This window comes from Salmo trutta, chromosome 12, assembly GCF_901001165.1.
Source record: "Salmo trutta chromosome 12, fSalTru1.1, whole genome shotgun sequence".
NCBI classification, from domain to species: Eukaryota; Metazoa; Chordata; class Actinopteri; order Salmoniformes; family Salmonidae; genus Salmo; species Salmo trutta.
Window position 1 is genome coordinate 83448661 of NC_042968.1, and position 15046 is coordinate 83463706.

Here is a 15046-nt window from a genome sequence, read left to right on the forward strand (position 1 = left end):
CATAAACTGTTCTCTCTACTACCGCATGGCAAGCGGTACCGGAGTGCCAAGTTGTTAAAGGAATTTTATATCTTGATGATAATAATCAATAATCAATTCGCCTTGACTAATGCCCAAGGTTTGTAAGACAATGGGTTAAATTAATTAGGCAAGGACTCAGCTTTCTGCAAAATGTTTCTGTAGCTTTATTCATGAGAACGTTCTGAGGTCAGGATAACAAAACAGTCATTTTATAGTTCTTGCTTACTTACACACATGCATTTACACACAAACTGTTGGTGACCTGCATCCCCCATTGACTTCCCACACTGTTATCACTACCTAGCTCAGCCTGTTCCTTTCCCTCAAGGTTAGGAACCCTTTGAAGTTTTACTCCCTTTACCATCTGTCTCCTGCTCTCTATACTAATTGCATACACACATTTCTTTCTTTCCCTCTCCAGTGGTTCCTGGACTTTCTGGAACTAATCAGACCAATCGATCACTACATTGATCATTACATTGATTATTCATTAACCATGCTGTATGACTAATAATTCATCATGGTTTATTGATTAATTTACCTTTATTAGATAATTATCTTATCACAAGTCTAGGACAAAAAGGCTTCTCAACCCCCAAGCCATAAGACTCCTGAACAGATAACCAAATGGTTACCCGGACTATTTGCATTGTGTGCCCCCCCCCCCCAACCCCTCTTTTACGCTGCTGCTACCCTCTGTTTATCTTATATGCATAGTCACTTTAACTATACATTCATGTACATACTACCTCAATTGGCCCGACCAACCAGCACTCCCGCACATTGGCTAACCGGGCTATCTGCATTGTGTCCCACCACCCGCCAACCCCTCTTTTATGCTACTGCTACTCTCTGTTCATCATATATGCATGGTCACTTTAACCATATCTACATGTACATACTACCTCAATCAGCCTGACTAACCGGTGTCTGTATATAGCCTTGCTACTCTTATCAAAATCAAATAAAATCAAATAAAATGTATTTATATAGCCCTTCGTACATCAGCTGATGTCTCAAAGTGCTGTACAGAAACCCAGCTAGGAAAAACTCCCTAGGAAAAACTACCTAGAAAGGCCAAAAACCTAGGAAGAAACCTAGAGAGGAACCAGGCTATGAGGGGTGGCCAGTCCTCTTCTGGCTGTGCCGGGTGGACATTATAACAGAGCATGGTCAAGATGTTAAAATGTTCATAAATGACCAGCATGGTCAAATAATAATAATCATAGTAGTTGTCGAGGGTGCAACAAGCACATCCGGTGAACAGGTCAGGGTTCCATAGCCGCAGGCAGAACAGTTGAAACTGGAGCAGCAGCACGGCCAGGTGGACTGGGAACAGCAAGGAGTCATCATGCCAGGTAGTCCTGAGGCATGGTCCTAGGGCTCAGGTCCTCCGAGAGAAAGAAAGAAAGAGAGAAAGAGAGAGAGAATTAGAGAGAGCATATTTAAATTCACACAAGAGAAGTACTCCAGATGTAACAGACTGACCCTAGCCCCCCGACACATAAACTACTGCAGCATAAATACTGGAGGCTGAGACAGGAGGGATCAGAAGACACTGTGGCCCCATCCGATGATACCCCCGGACAGGGCCAAACAGGCAGGATATAATAATATTCAAATGTATTTTTACTGTTGTTTTATTTCTTTACTTATCTACACACACACACCCACACACACACCTGTAAGTAATCATTACGCTGTAAGGTCTACACCTGTTATATTAAGCGCACGTGACAAATAAACTTTGATTTGATTTGATTCTCAAGGTTCATTTCTCTGTTGGTGATGTCTGTTATGGAAGGTTTGGAAATCACTTCCTTTTAGGTGGTTGTAGAATTTAACAGTTTTTTTGGGGATTTTAAACATTAGTGGGTATCGGCCTAATTCTGCTCTGCATGCATTATTTGATGTTTTACATTGTACACGGAGGATATTTTGGCAAAATTCTGCTTGCAGAGTCTCAATTTGGTGTTTGTCCCGTTTTGTGAATTCTTGGTTGGTGAGCGATGTGAGAGAAAAATTACGTATTTACCTGATTTGTTTAATATTAATAGTTAACAACTATATGCTTAACAAATAGTGAGAGATATTCATGACTACTAATGCATTGCCTATGTAAAGTGTTGGTTCCTCTCTTCCACAGTCACTCCCCACCGCTGGTCTAGGCATGTAGTCAAGGACATTCTTTGCAACTACGGGATAGAGCTAACTTGAGGGACAGAACAACCTGTTATTGTTTCACACGACATAAGACAAAGAGCCTCTGAGAGGGACCACAGTTCTTCAGTCCATCCGGGTCTTTTACTGTCTTCCAAGGGCACAGCTGTGTGGAGATATGAAGAGAACAGAGGCTGGCTTGGTAGAGAAAGGACTAACGGATCTGGCGTTGTCACTTGTTTGTGCGCTATGACCTCACATACCTGATACACATAGCCACAAGAAGAAAACAAGGTAGCTTATGATGCCAGATCTATCGGGGCAGTTTTGGGGTTTCTATAGAAACCCCTTGTGTTTCTGTATTATTCGGGTTCTCAATGATCACAGGTGGGTGGTCATTGACCAGCTTCATTATTGCAACAATTAATTGATATTGAAGTATTATTGTTGGAAGAAAGAACAAAGTCTCTTCTTATTGGTTAGAATTTCCACCACAGACCTCACAACCATAAAGGGCAATGGTTCAAGTATTTTTAGGCAGATCCTAATTGATAAATCAAATTTTATGTTCCTTTTGATGGCATAGAAGGCCCTTCTTGCCTTGTCTCTCAGATCGTTCACAGCTTTGTGGAAGTTACCTGTGACGCTGATGTTTAGGCCGAAGTATGTATAGTTTTTTGTTTGCTTTAGGGCAACAGTGTCTTGATGGAATTTGTGATGAACGATGAAAATGTGTGTGTTTTTTGCCAATTTTAACGGCACACTCGTTGTTTGTGTACATGGATTTTATAATGTCGTATGTTTTTCCCCCAACACCACTTTCCATCAATTTGTATAGCAGACCCTCATGCCAAATTGAGTTGAATTCAACAAAGCATGAGAAGACTTTGCCTTTGTTTTGGTTTGTTTGTTTGTCAATTAGGGTCTCTCTCTCTCGTGCTCTCTCTCGCGCTCTCTCTCGCGCTCTCTCTCTCTTTCTCTCATTCTCTTTCTCTCTCTTTCACAAGCACAACACTGAAACTGGTGTATAAACTGAAACCTTTCTCCTAATGCAATGTGATATACAGTCAGTAACATTAATGCCCTGAGGAATAGCTAGTAACAATGTTAGGTAATGTGTGACTTTTTGCACAAGGGAGGGCTTTATAGATTCATCGAATGCAGTTTTTCAACCTATGCAACGTCAAAGAGGACCATCATAATTAGTGATAGAGAAAGCAATGATGCGTGCAAAATCCTGTCACCCATGATAAAACAAAGTGCACTATGTAAACTGCATCTAATGGCTTTAATGAACTGGCAGACGCATTAATGTAGATGATGTCGCCATATTGGACCGGAATGAACGTCAAATGAATGACCTGCATTCTAGTGAGAGGCATAAGCTGTACAGGAAGCCTGTACAGAATACAAATATTCCAAAACATGCATCCTGTTTACGGCAAGGAACTAATACTGCAACAAACAAAAAAATCAAATCAACTAATTTTTGTCCTGAAAACAAAGTGTTATATTTGGGAAAAATCCAATCCAACACATTTCTGTGTACCACTCTCCATATGTTCAAGCATAGTGGTGGCTGCACCATGTTATGGGTATGCTTGTAATCGTTAAGCACTAGGGAGTTTTTCAGGATAAAAAAAAAAATGGACTGGAGCTAAGCACAGGCAAAATCCTAGAGGAAAACCTGGTTCAGTCTGACTCCACCAGACAGTGTGAGAGGAATTCACCTTTCAGCATGACAATAACCTAAAACACAAGGCCAAATCTACACTGGAGTTGCTTATCAAGAAGACAGGTGTGGCCGAGTTACAGTTTTGACTTTAATCTGCTTGAAAATCTATGACAAGACTTGAAAATGGTTGTCTAGCAATGATCAACAACCAATTTGACAGAGCTTGAAGAATATTTTACTGCGAAAGGTGATTATAACATGTATTGAGTCAGGGGTGTGAATGCTTCTGTAAATGAGATATTTCTGTATTTCATTTTTAGTAAATCTGCAAAAATGTATAAAACATGTTTTCACTTTGTCATTATGGGGTGTGTGTAGGTGGGTGAGGGAAAAAAATATTCAATCAGAGTATCGTGATAAGCTTCTGTTCTGTCAAAACCTGTAGGTGAATTTCGTGGATAACTCTGTCATTTCTTTCTTCAGTATTTTTGTTCATTTAAAGTTTTTTGGACTGAAGCTAGCGCAACATCCTTTTGGAATTTATTTGGTCCCTTTCATTATCATTTCACACTTTCCAACCTCATGATACCAATATCCTCGTCAATAGATGGATGACTGAATTCAATGCTGGTAATATGAGAGTGTGGGGAAAGTTAAGTAGCCTATATAGTCTGTGATGACTTTGTGAGATGAAAAAGGTGTGATGCTACTCTAACCAAATCGCAGCTAGCAGAGTTTCAGCAACAAGGATGGCGGCGGAATTCCTGTGGTGTGATGTTAAGAACCACATGAAATTGGACAGCGAGTGACTGTGAGGCAGTGCAGAGCATCCACTCCACAACAACCTCAGCTTTGTAAATAATAGGGACTACGTACATCTGTAAATGAGAAAAATAGACTTCTCAAGGTACAGTATTATGTTTAAGTGTCTTGCTCAAGGGCCACATCAACAGATTTTACACCTAGTCTGCTGAGGGATTCGAACAAGCGACCTTTACTTACAGGTCCAACGGTCTTGCTTGCCCTTGCCAAGCCAGTGGACTTATTTAGAATGCAGGATGCCAGCTTCCTGACCACGTCGAGCCGAACATCTCTACCAGTCCTCCTGTCTGGCACGGTGCCTTACAGAGAGAGAGAGAATGAAATGTGCTTCATGCCTGATCAGGACTTGTGGCGTTCTGGAAGCAAGGTTTCCCAGTCCCCAGGTGTCTTGTCTATCTATAGCAGTCTGAATTGATTAAGAGATAAATCTCCCTCAATCTGTCTGCCATCTCACTTAGTCTGTAATTGGATTGTGTTGTGGATCAGAGTTGGGTTCTAAGAGACTCCCAGTTAAACTCACAGGGGAATCTTTTGAGAGGTTGGCTATGATGGGGCACGCCAGAGAAGCATCAGAAAGGCATCCTACACTCTTAAAACAAAAAGGTGCTATCTTGTACCTAAAAGTGTTATTCAGCTGTCCCCATAGCAGAACACTTTGAAGAACCCATTTTGGTACCAGGTTAAACTTTTTTGGTTCCAGGTAGAGCCCTTTTGGGTTACATGTAAAACCATTTTCACAGAGGGTTCTACATGTAACCCAAAAGGGTTCTACCTGGAACCAAACTGGGTTCTATCTGGAACCAAAAGGGTTCTCCTATGGGGACAGCCGTTTGGAACCCTTTTTTGTAATAGTGTACCGACTGGCACTGCACACTCTGGCATTGCAAATGTATTGAGACTGTGGCAGTTGTTGTTGCCCACAAAAGCCTATGCTCAAACACGGATATTTACAAACTCCTCAGATACTTGGAAACTCCAGGGCTACTTGTACACTTAGTATTGGAAATAATGGCTACAGTATAGAATAATATCTGGCACCTCTTTCTAGGCATTCTTAGTCTGGCTGATACCAAACTTGTGTTATACCATGTGTGCTATACCAACCAGCCTAAGTCATCCAGGGTATGTTTAAGCAATAAGGCCTGAGGGGGTGTGGTATATGGCCAATATACCATGGCTAAGGGCTGTTCTTATGCACGACATAACGCGGAGTCCCTGGATATAGCCCTTAGCTGTGGTATATTGGCCATATACCACAAACCCCTGAGGTGCCTTATTGCTTTTATAAACTGCTTACCAGCGTAATTAGAGCAATAAAAATAATTGTTTTGTCATACCCATGGTATACGGTCTGATGGCTTTCAGCCAATCAGCATTCAGAGCTCGAACCACCTGGTTTATAATTGAAAATAGAACATGTCACATCTTACTGTATATGTCACTCATCTAAAGTGACTTCCAGATCCACATGACATCAATGGTTGTACTACGAAAAGTTCACGTCTCATATGAGTACATAGACCTGACTGAGTTTGGGGCCTTTCACAGAGGTTGTCAGGATGATGCAGAGGAACTCCTTGAATCATATTTCTGGTTCTTCTGCTGGAGAGGACAGGTGTTAGGATCCCTAATCCAATTAGATGAGATGAGAAGGCTTCCAGGAGTCAAATGTTGGCCCAGTGGAGTTGTTAGAGTTGAGCTCAAACTTTGCGTGTGTGTGACAGAGACAGAGAGGGGATGTGACAGTATTTTAAAGGTTTGGGGGAGTATGACATGGTAAGTGAATGGTATATAGCTGGATGTTGTGAAGTGAATGAATGAAGTGCACACCAAACCTGAACTCACTCACCACTTTAAAAATATTTGACTCCAGAACAACTATTTAAGACAGAGCTTAACGGTAAGGGGATTAACTTAATTACAAAGAACTTTACTATAGCAGTATCCGCTCCCATGACTACAGGTATAGACGCCCTATAACGTCACCTGAAATCAGAAACAAATCAAGGCAAGGCCAGGAGGTTGTGCCCTTGTGAGACCTAGGATAACTAAACAGGATACCCAGATAAGGTAGAGAACACCATTAATAACAGTAACACTAAGCAAGGAAGGCAGCCTTGATGCATGCTGTTTTCGAAGAACCCTAAATATTGGAGGCATAGCACACTCTGTTCAAAGATGGACAACAAAACTCACAACTAGCAATGAAAAGTGACTGGCAAATAGATGACATTCATTTTCAAGTAGAAACATCTTCATAAACATTATTTCCTCCTCATTCAAACATAGATTTCAATGTCTTTCAAAGCTGTCACTTCAACACATGATTGAAACTTAATGGTCTTGGTGTGTGAATAACAGGAGCGAGTTTTAAAGTCTCAATCGACTTATGTTTTAATTGGTTTCTAACAAAGGTGTTAGCCTTGGTGCCTGGGTAATTATTGGTGTTAGGTTTAGTGGTAGGGTTGCATCTGCCTGTGTCACGTCCTGACCAGCAATAGGGGTTATTTGTATTGTAGTTTGGTCAGGACGTGACAGAGGGTATTTGTTTTATGTGGTTCGGGGTGGTGGTTTGTTTAGAAGGGTGTTTGATTTATTATTTCCGGGTTTTGGGTTATGTTCTATGTTTTTTGTATTTCTATGTTCTCTCTAGTTTAGTATTTCTATGTCTAGGTAATTGGGTGTTGGACTCTCAATTGGAGGCAGGTGTTTTTAGTTGCCTCTTATTGAGAGTCCTATATATAGGTATGTGTTTTGTTTGTGTTTTGGGGGAGATTGTTTCTGTGTATAGCGTCAAGCCTTACAGGACTGTTATTTGTTGTTGTTGTTGTTGTTGTTGTTGTTGTTGTTGTTGTTGTTGTTGTTGTTGTTGTTGTTGTTGTTGTTGGTGGTTTCTTTTTGTGTATGTGTTTATTTTTGGTTCACCTTCTTTGCCAACTAAATAAAAAAGAAGATGAGTGCACATATCCCCGTTGCGTCTTGGTCCGCTTTATCCGACGACAACCGTTACAGCCTGAGTGCAGTTATTTAAGGACCAAGATGGTTAGATTTAGGATGGTCATAGGGATACCATGTCACATTTTTGTGAAAAATAAATACAATACCATATTTCCTTCTGTAAATCATAATAGTTTATTAATTGATTCAAAATTAAAAACACATTTATTCAAATTGCAAAATCAGAGGAATTTAATTTGTCAAGTGGGGAAATTGCAATTGCTAAAACATGCAAAAGCTGTTAATTGTAAGAACCTTAATTTAATTTCCCCTCATTACAGTAATATCACCAGGTACTTCATTGTGTGTCCAAGGGTCACTTTTCAAGTCATTTCATGGAGCATCTGTTAAGGTACGTAGACCTGCATGTCCTTGCAGGGAGGGAGTGTTCTGATATGCTCTGTGGGACCAACATTTGAGAAAGATACCAGTTTCTCTTTGCTTCAGTGTCTCATAAGTGGAAGTCCACACTTGCGTAGGAAGTTCCGTAACACTTTGCTATGTATGATGCCTTGTTAGCATGTCATAAGGATCCAGATATACAGTTGAAGTCGGAAGTTTACATACACCTTAGCCAAATACATTTAAACTCAGTTTTTCACAATTCCTGATATTTAATCCTAGTACAAATTCCCTGTCTTAGGTCAGTTAGGATCACCACTTTATTTTAAGAATGTGAAATGTCAGAATAATAGAGAGAATGATTTATTTCAGCTTTTATTTCTTTCGTCACATTCCCAGTGGGTCAGAAGTTTACATACACTCAATTAGTATTTGGTAACATTGCCTTTAAATTGTTTAACTTGGGTCAAATGTTTCGGGTAGCCTTCCACAAGCTTCCCACAACAAGTTGGGTGAATTTTGGCCCATTTCTCCTGACAGAGCTGGTGTAACTGAGTCAGGTTTGTAGGCCTTTCTATAGGATTGAGGTCAGGGCTTTGTGATGGCCACTCCAATACCTTGATTTGTTGTCCTTAGGCCATTTTGCCACAACTTTGGAAGTGTGGTTGGGGTCATGGTCCATTTGGAAGACCCATTTACGACCAAGCTTTAACTTCCTTTTTACATTTTTTAATTTCACTTTTATTTAACCAGGTAGGCCAGTTGAGAACAAGTTCTCATTTACAACTGCGACCTGGCCAAGATAAAGCAAAGCAGTGCGACAAAAACAACAACACAGAGTTTCATATGGGATAAACAAATGTACAGTCAATAACACAATAGAAAAATCTGTATACAGTGTGTGCAAATGAAGTAAGGAGGTAAGGCAATAAATAGGCCATAGTGGTGAAGTAATTACAATTTAGCAAATTAATACTGGAGTGATAGATGTGCAGATGAGGATGTGCAACTAGAGATACTGGTGTGCAAAAAAGCAGAAAAACAAAAACAAATATGGGGATGAGGTAGGTAGTTGGTTGGATGGGCTATTTACAGATGGGCTATTTACAGATGGGCTGTGTACAGCTGCAGCGATCGGTAAGCTGCTCTGATAGCTGATGCTTAAAGTTAGTGAGGGAGATGTAAGTCTCCAACTTCAGTGATTTTTGCGATTTGTTCCAGTCATTGCCAGCAGAGAACTGGAAGGAAAGGCGGCCAAAGCGGGTGTTGGCTTTGGGGATGACCAGTGAAATATACCTCTTGGAGCGCGTGCTATGGGTGGGTGTTGCTATGGTGACCACATATTCTAAGTCAGAACCGTCCAGAGTAGTGATGCTAGTCGGGTGGGCGGATGCGGGCAGCGATCGGTTAAAGAGCATGCATTTCATTTTACTAGCATTTAAGAGCAGTTGGAGGTCACAGAAGGAGTGTTGTACGGCATTGAAGCTCGTTTGGAGGTTTGTTAACACAGTGTCCAAAGAAGGGCCAGATGTATACAAAAGGGTGTCGTCTGCATAGAGGTGGATCAAAGAATCCCCCGCAGCAAGAGCGACATCATTGATATATACAGAGAAAAGAGTCAGCTCGAGAATTGAACTATGTGGCACCCCCATAGAGACTGCCAGAGGTCCGGACAGCAGGCCCTCCGATTTGACACACTGAACTCTATCAGAGAAGTATCTGAACCAGGTGAGGCAGTCATTAGAGAAACCAAGGCTGTTGAGTCTGTCGATAGGAATACGGTGATTGACAGAGTTGAAAGCCTTGGCCAGGTTGATGAAGACAGCTGCACAGTACTGTCTTTTATCGATGGTGGTTAGGATATCGTTTAGGACCTTGAGCGTGGCTGAGGTGCATCTGTGACCAGCTCGGAAGCTGGATTGCATAGCGGAGAAGGTATGGTGGGATTCAAAATGGTTGGTGATCTGTTTGTTCACTTGGCTTTTGAAGACTTTAGAAAGGCAGGGCAGGATGGATATAGGTCTGCAAAAAATTGGGTCTAGAGTGTCTCCCCCTTTGAAGAGGGTGATGACCGAGGCCGCTTTACAATCTTTAGGAATCTCAGACGATACGAAAGAGAGGTTGAACAGACTAGTAATAGGGGTTGCAACAATGGCGGCGGGTAATTATAGGAAGAGAGGGTTCAGATTGTCTAGCCCAGCTGATTTGTAGGGATCCAGATTTTGCAGCACTTTCAGAACATCAGCTGTCTGGATTTGGGTGGAGAAGTGGGGGGGGGGGAGGCTTGGGCCAGTTGCTGCAGGGGGTACCGAACTGTTGGCCGGGGTAGGGGTAGCCAGGTGGAAAGCATGGCCAGCCGTAGAGAAATGCTTATTGAAATTCTCGATTATTGTGGATTTATTGGTGATGACAGTGTTTCCTAGACTAAGTGCAGTGGGCAGCTGGGAGGAGGTGCTCTTATTCTCCATGGACTTTACAGTGTCCCAAAACTTTTTGGAATTAGTGCTGCAGGATGCAAATTTTTGTTTGAAAAGCTAGCCTTTGCTTTCCTAACTGACTGTGTATATTGGTTCCTGACTTCCCTGAAAAGTTGTATATTGCGGGGACTATTCGATGCTAGTGCAGTATGCCACAAGATGTTTTTGTGCTGGTCAAGGGCAGTCAAGTCTGGAGTGAACCAGGGGCTATATCTGTTCTTAGTTCTACATTTTTTGAAAGGGGCATGCTTATTTAAGATGGTGAGGGAAATACTTTTAAAGAACAACCAGGCATCCTCTACTGACGGGATGAGGTCAATATCCTTCCAGGATACCCGGGCCAGGTCGATTAGAAAGGCCTGCTTGCAGAAGTGTTTTAGGGAGCGTTTGACAGTGATGAGAGGTGGTCGTTTGACCGCGGACTCATAACGGACGCAGGCAATGAGGCAGTGATTGTTGAGATCTCGTTTGGAAACAACAGAGTTGTACTTAGAGGGCAAGTTGGTCAGGATGATATCTATGAGGGTGCCCATGTTTACGGATTTGGGATTGTACCTGGTAGGTTCCTTGATAATTTGTGTGCGATTAAGGGCATCTATATCTTAGGTGACCTAATATTCTTTATAATAATTCAATGGTCCGTGCCATTGTAGGCACGTAGGCCTAGTAGAGATCAGAAACAATTTGATTGCAATGTAAAGCAATACATCTTCTTGATGCTCCAGGACACATCATAAGCAATTCTTGTCTTGCAAAAAAACATTGTTTTTATAGTATAATAAATGTATTTAGTTTTCATTCGAAAAACAGCATTTCCATCATGATTTATCTCAATAACGAAATGTCTACAAAAACCAACCCACCCTTGTTGAACTGATAATATTTGTTTGATCTGCTGTTCTCTTACGTCTGCCATTTCCATGAAAAATGTTGCACTGATTTTTTTTGCGACACTGCTTTTGTCAATGGAAAACTGCCAGTTATTATCCTGGACTACTGTTATTATTATCCTGGACTACTGTTATTATTATCCTGGACTACTGTTATTATTATCCTGGACGACTATTATTATTATCCTGGACGACTATTATTATTATCCTGGACGACTATTATTATTATCCTGGACGACTATTATTATTATCCTGGACGACTATTATTATTATCCTGGACTAGTGTTATTATTTTCTTGGACTGCTATTATTATTATTATCCTGGACAACTGTTATTATTATCCTGGACTACTGTTATTATTATCCTGGACGACTATTATTATTATCCTGGACTACTGTTATTATTATCCTGGACTACTGTTAATATTATCCTGGGCGACTATTATTATTATCCTGGACGACTATTATTATTATCCTGGACTACTGTTATTATTATCCTGGACTACTGTTATTATTATCCTGGACGACTATTATTATTATCCTAGACTACTGTTATTATTATCCTGGACTACTGTTATTATTATCCTGGACGACTATTATTATTATCCTAGACTACTGTTATTATTATCCTGGACTACTGTTATTATATCCTGGACTACTGTTATTATTATCCTAGACTACTGTTATTATTATCCTGGACTACTGTTATTATTATCCTGGACTACTGTTATTATTATCCTGGACGACTATTATTATTATCCTGGACGACTATTATTATTATCCTGGACGACTATTATTATTATCCTGGACTAGTGTTATTATTTTCTTGGACTGCTATTATTATTATTATCCTGGACAACTGTTATTATTATCCTGGACTACTGTTATTATTATCCTGGACGACTATTATTATTATCCTGGACTACTGTTATTATTGTCCTGGACTACTGTTAATATTATCCTGGGCGACTATTATTATTATCCTGGAGGACTATTATTATTATCCTGGACTACTGTTATTATTATCCTGGACTACTGTTATTATTATCCTGGACGACTATTATTATTATCCTAGACTACTGTTATTATTATCCTGGACTACTGTTATTATTATCCTGGACGACTATTATTATTATCCTAGACTACTGTTATTATTATCCTGGACTACTGTTATTATATCCTGGACTACTGTTATTATTATCCTGGACTACTGTTATTATTATCCTAGACTACTGTTATTATTATCCTGGACTACTGTTATTATATCCTGGACTACTGTTATTATTATCCTAGACTACTGTTATTATTATCCTGGACTACTGTTATTATTATCCTGGACTACTGTTATTATATCCTGGACTACTATTATTATTATCCTGGATGACTATTATTATTATCCTGGACTACTGTTATTATTATCCTGGACGACTATTATTATTATCCTGGAATACTGTTATTATTATCCTGGACTACTGTTAATATTATCCTGGGCGACTATTATTATTATCCTGGACGACTATTATTATTATCCTGGACGACTATTATTATTATCCTGGACTAGTGTTATTATTTTCTTGGACTGCTATTATTATTATTATCCTGGACAACTGTTATTATTATCCTGGACTACTGTTATTATTATCCTGGACGACTATTATTATTATCCTGGACTACTGTTATTATTATCCTGGACTACTGTTAATATTATCCTGGGCGACTATTATTATTATCCTGGAGGACTATTATTATTATCCTGGACTACTGTTATTATTATCCTGGACTACTGTTATTATTATCCTGGACGACTATTATTATTATCCTAGACTACTGTTATTATTATCCTGGACTACTGTTATTATTATCCTGGACGACTATTATTATTATCCTAGACTACTGTTATTATTATCCTGGACTACTGTTATTATATCCTGGACTACTGTTATTATTATCCTGGACTACTGTTATTATTATCCTAGACTACTGTTATTATTATCCTGGACTACTGTTATTATATCCTGGACTACTGTTATTATTATCCTAGACTACTGTTATTATTATCCTGGACTACTGTTATTATATCCTGGACTACTGTTATTATTATCCTGGACTACTGTTATTATATCCTGGACTACTATTATTATTATCCTGGATGACTATTATTATTATCCTGGACTACTGTTATTATTATCCTGGACGACTATTATTATTATCCTGGAATACTGTTATTATTATCCTGGACTACTGTTAATATTATCCTGGGCGACTATTATTATTATCCTGGACGACTATTATTATTATCCTGGACTACTGTTATTATTATCCTGGACTACTGTTATTATTATCCTGGACTACTGTTATTATTATCCTGGACTACTGTTATTATTATCCTGGACTACTGTTATTATTATCCTGGACTACTGTTATTATATCCTGGACTACTATTATTATTATCCTGGATGACTATTATTATTATCCTGGACTACTGTTATTATTATCCTGGACGACTATTATTATTATCCTGGAATACTGTTATTATTATCCTGGACTACTGTTAATATTATCCTGGGCGACTATTATTATTATCCTGGACGACTATTATTATTATCCTGGACGACTATTATTATTATCCTGGACTAGTGTTATTATTTTCTTGGACTGCTATTATTATTATTATCCTGGACAACTGTTATTATTATCCTGGACTACTGTTATTATTATCCTGGACGACTATTATTATTATCCTTGACTACTGTTATTATTATCCTGGACTACTGTTAATATTATCCTGGGCGACTATTATTATTATCCTGGAGGACTATTATTATTATCCTGGACTACTGTTATTATTATCCTGGACTACTGTTATTATTATCCTGGACGACTATTATTATTATCCTAGACTACTGTTATTATTATCCTGGACTACTGTTATTATTATCCTGGACGACTATTATTATTATCCTAGACTACTGTTATTATTATCCTGGACTACTGTTATTATATCCTGGACTACTGTTATTATTATCCTGGACTACTGTTATTATTATCCTAGACTACTGTTATTATTATCCTGGACTACTGTTATTATATCCTGGACTACTGTTATTATTATCCTAGACTACTGTTATTATGATCCTGGACTACTGTTATTATATCCTGGACTACTGTTATTATTATCCTGGACTACTGTTATTATATCCTGGACTACTATTATTATTATCCTGGATGACTATTATTATTATCCTGGACTACTGTTAATATTATCCTGGGCGACTATTATTATTATCCTGGACGACTATTATTATTATCCTGGACTACTGTTATTATTATCCTGGACTACTGTTATTATTATCCTGGACTACTGTTATTATTATCCTGGACTACCCAGGTTACATCACTTATGATGTGTCCAGGATACATTGTAAGGTTGATAAATTATAGCAAGTAATAATGAACACAGTACAGCACTCTGCAGATATTGTTAGATGAACATAGTACAGCACTAAGCAGATATTGTTAGACGAACACATTACAGCACTAAGCAGATATTGTTAGATGAACACAATATTTAAGTTAATTCAGCTAAACTAGTAATGTAGCCAACATATAAGATATGTTTCGCAAACTGAAAATATACACTACCGTTCAAAAGTTTGGGGTCA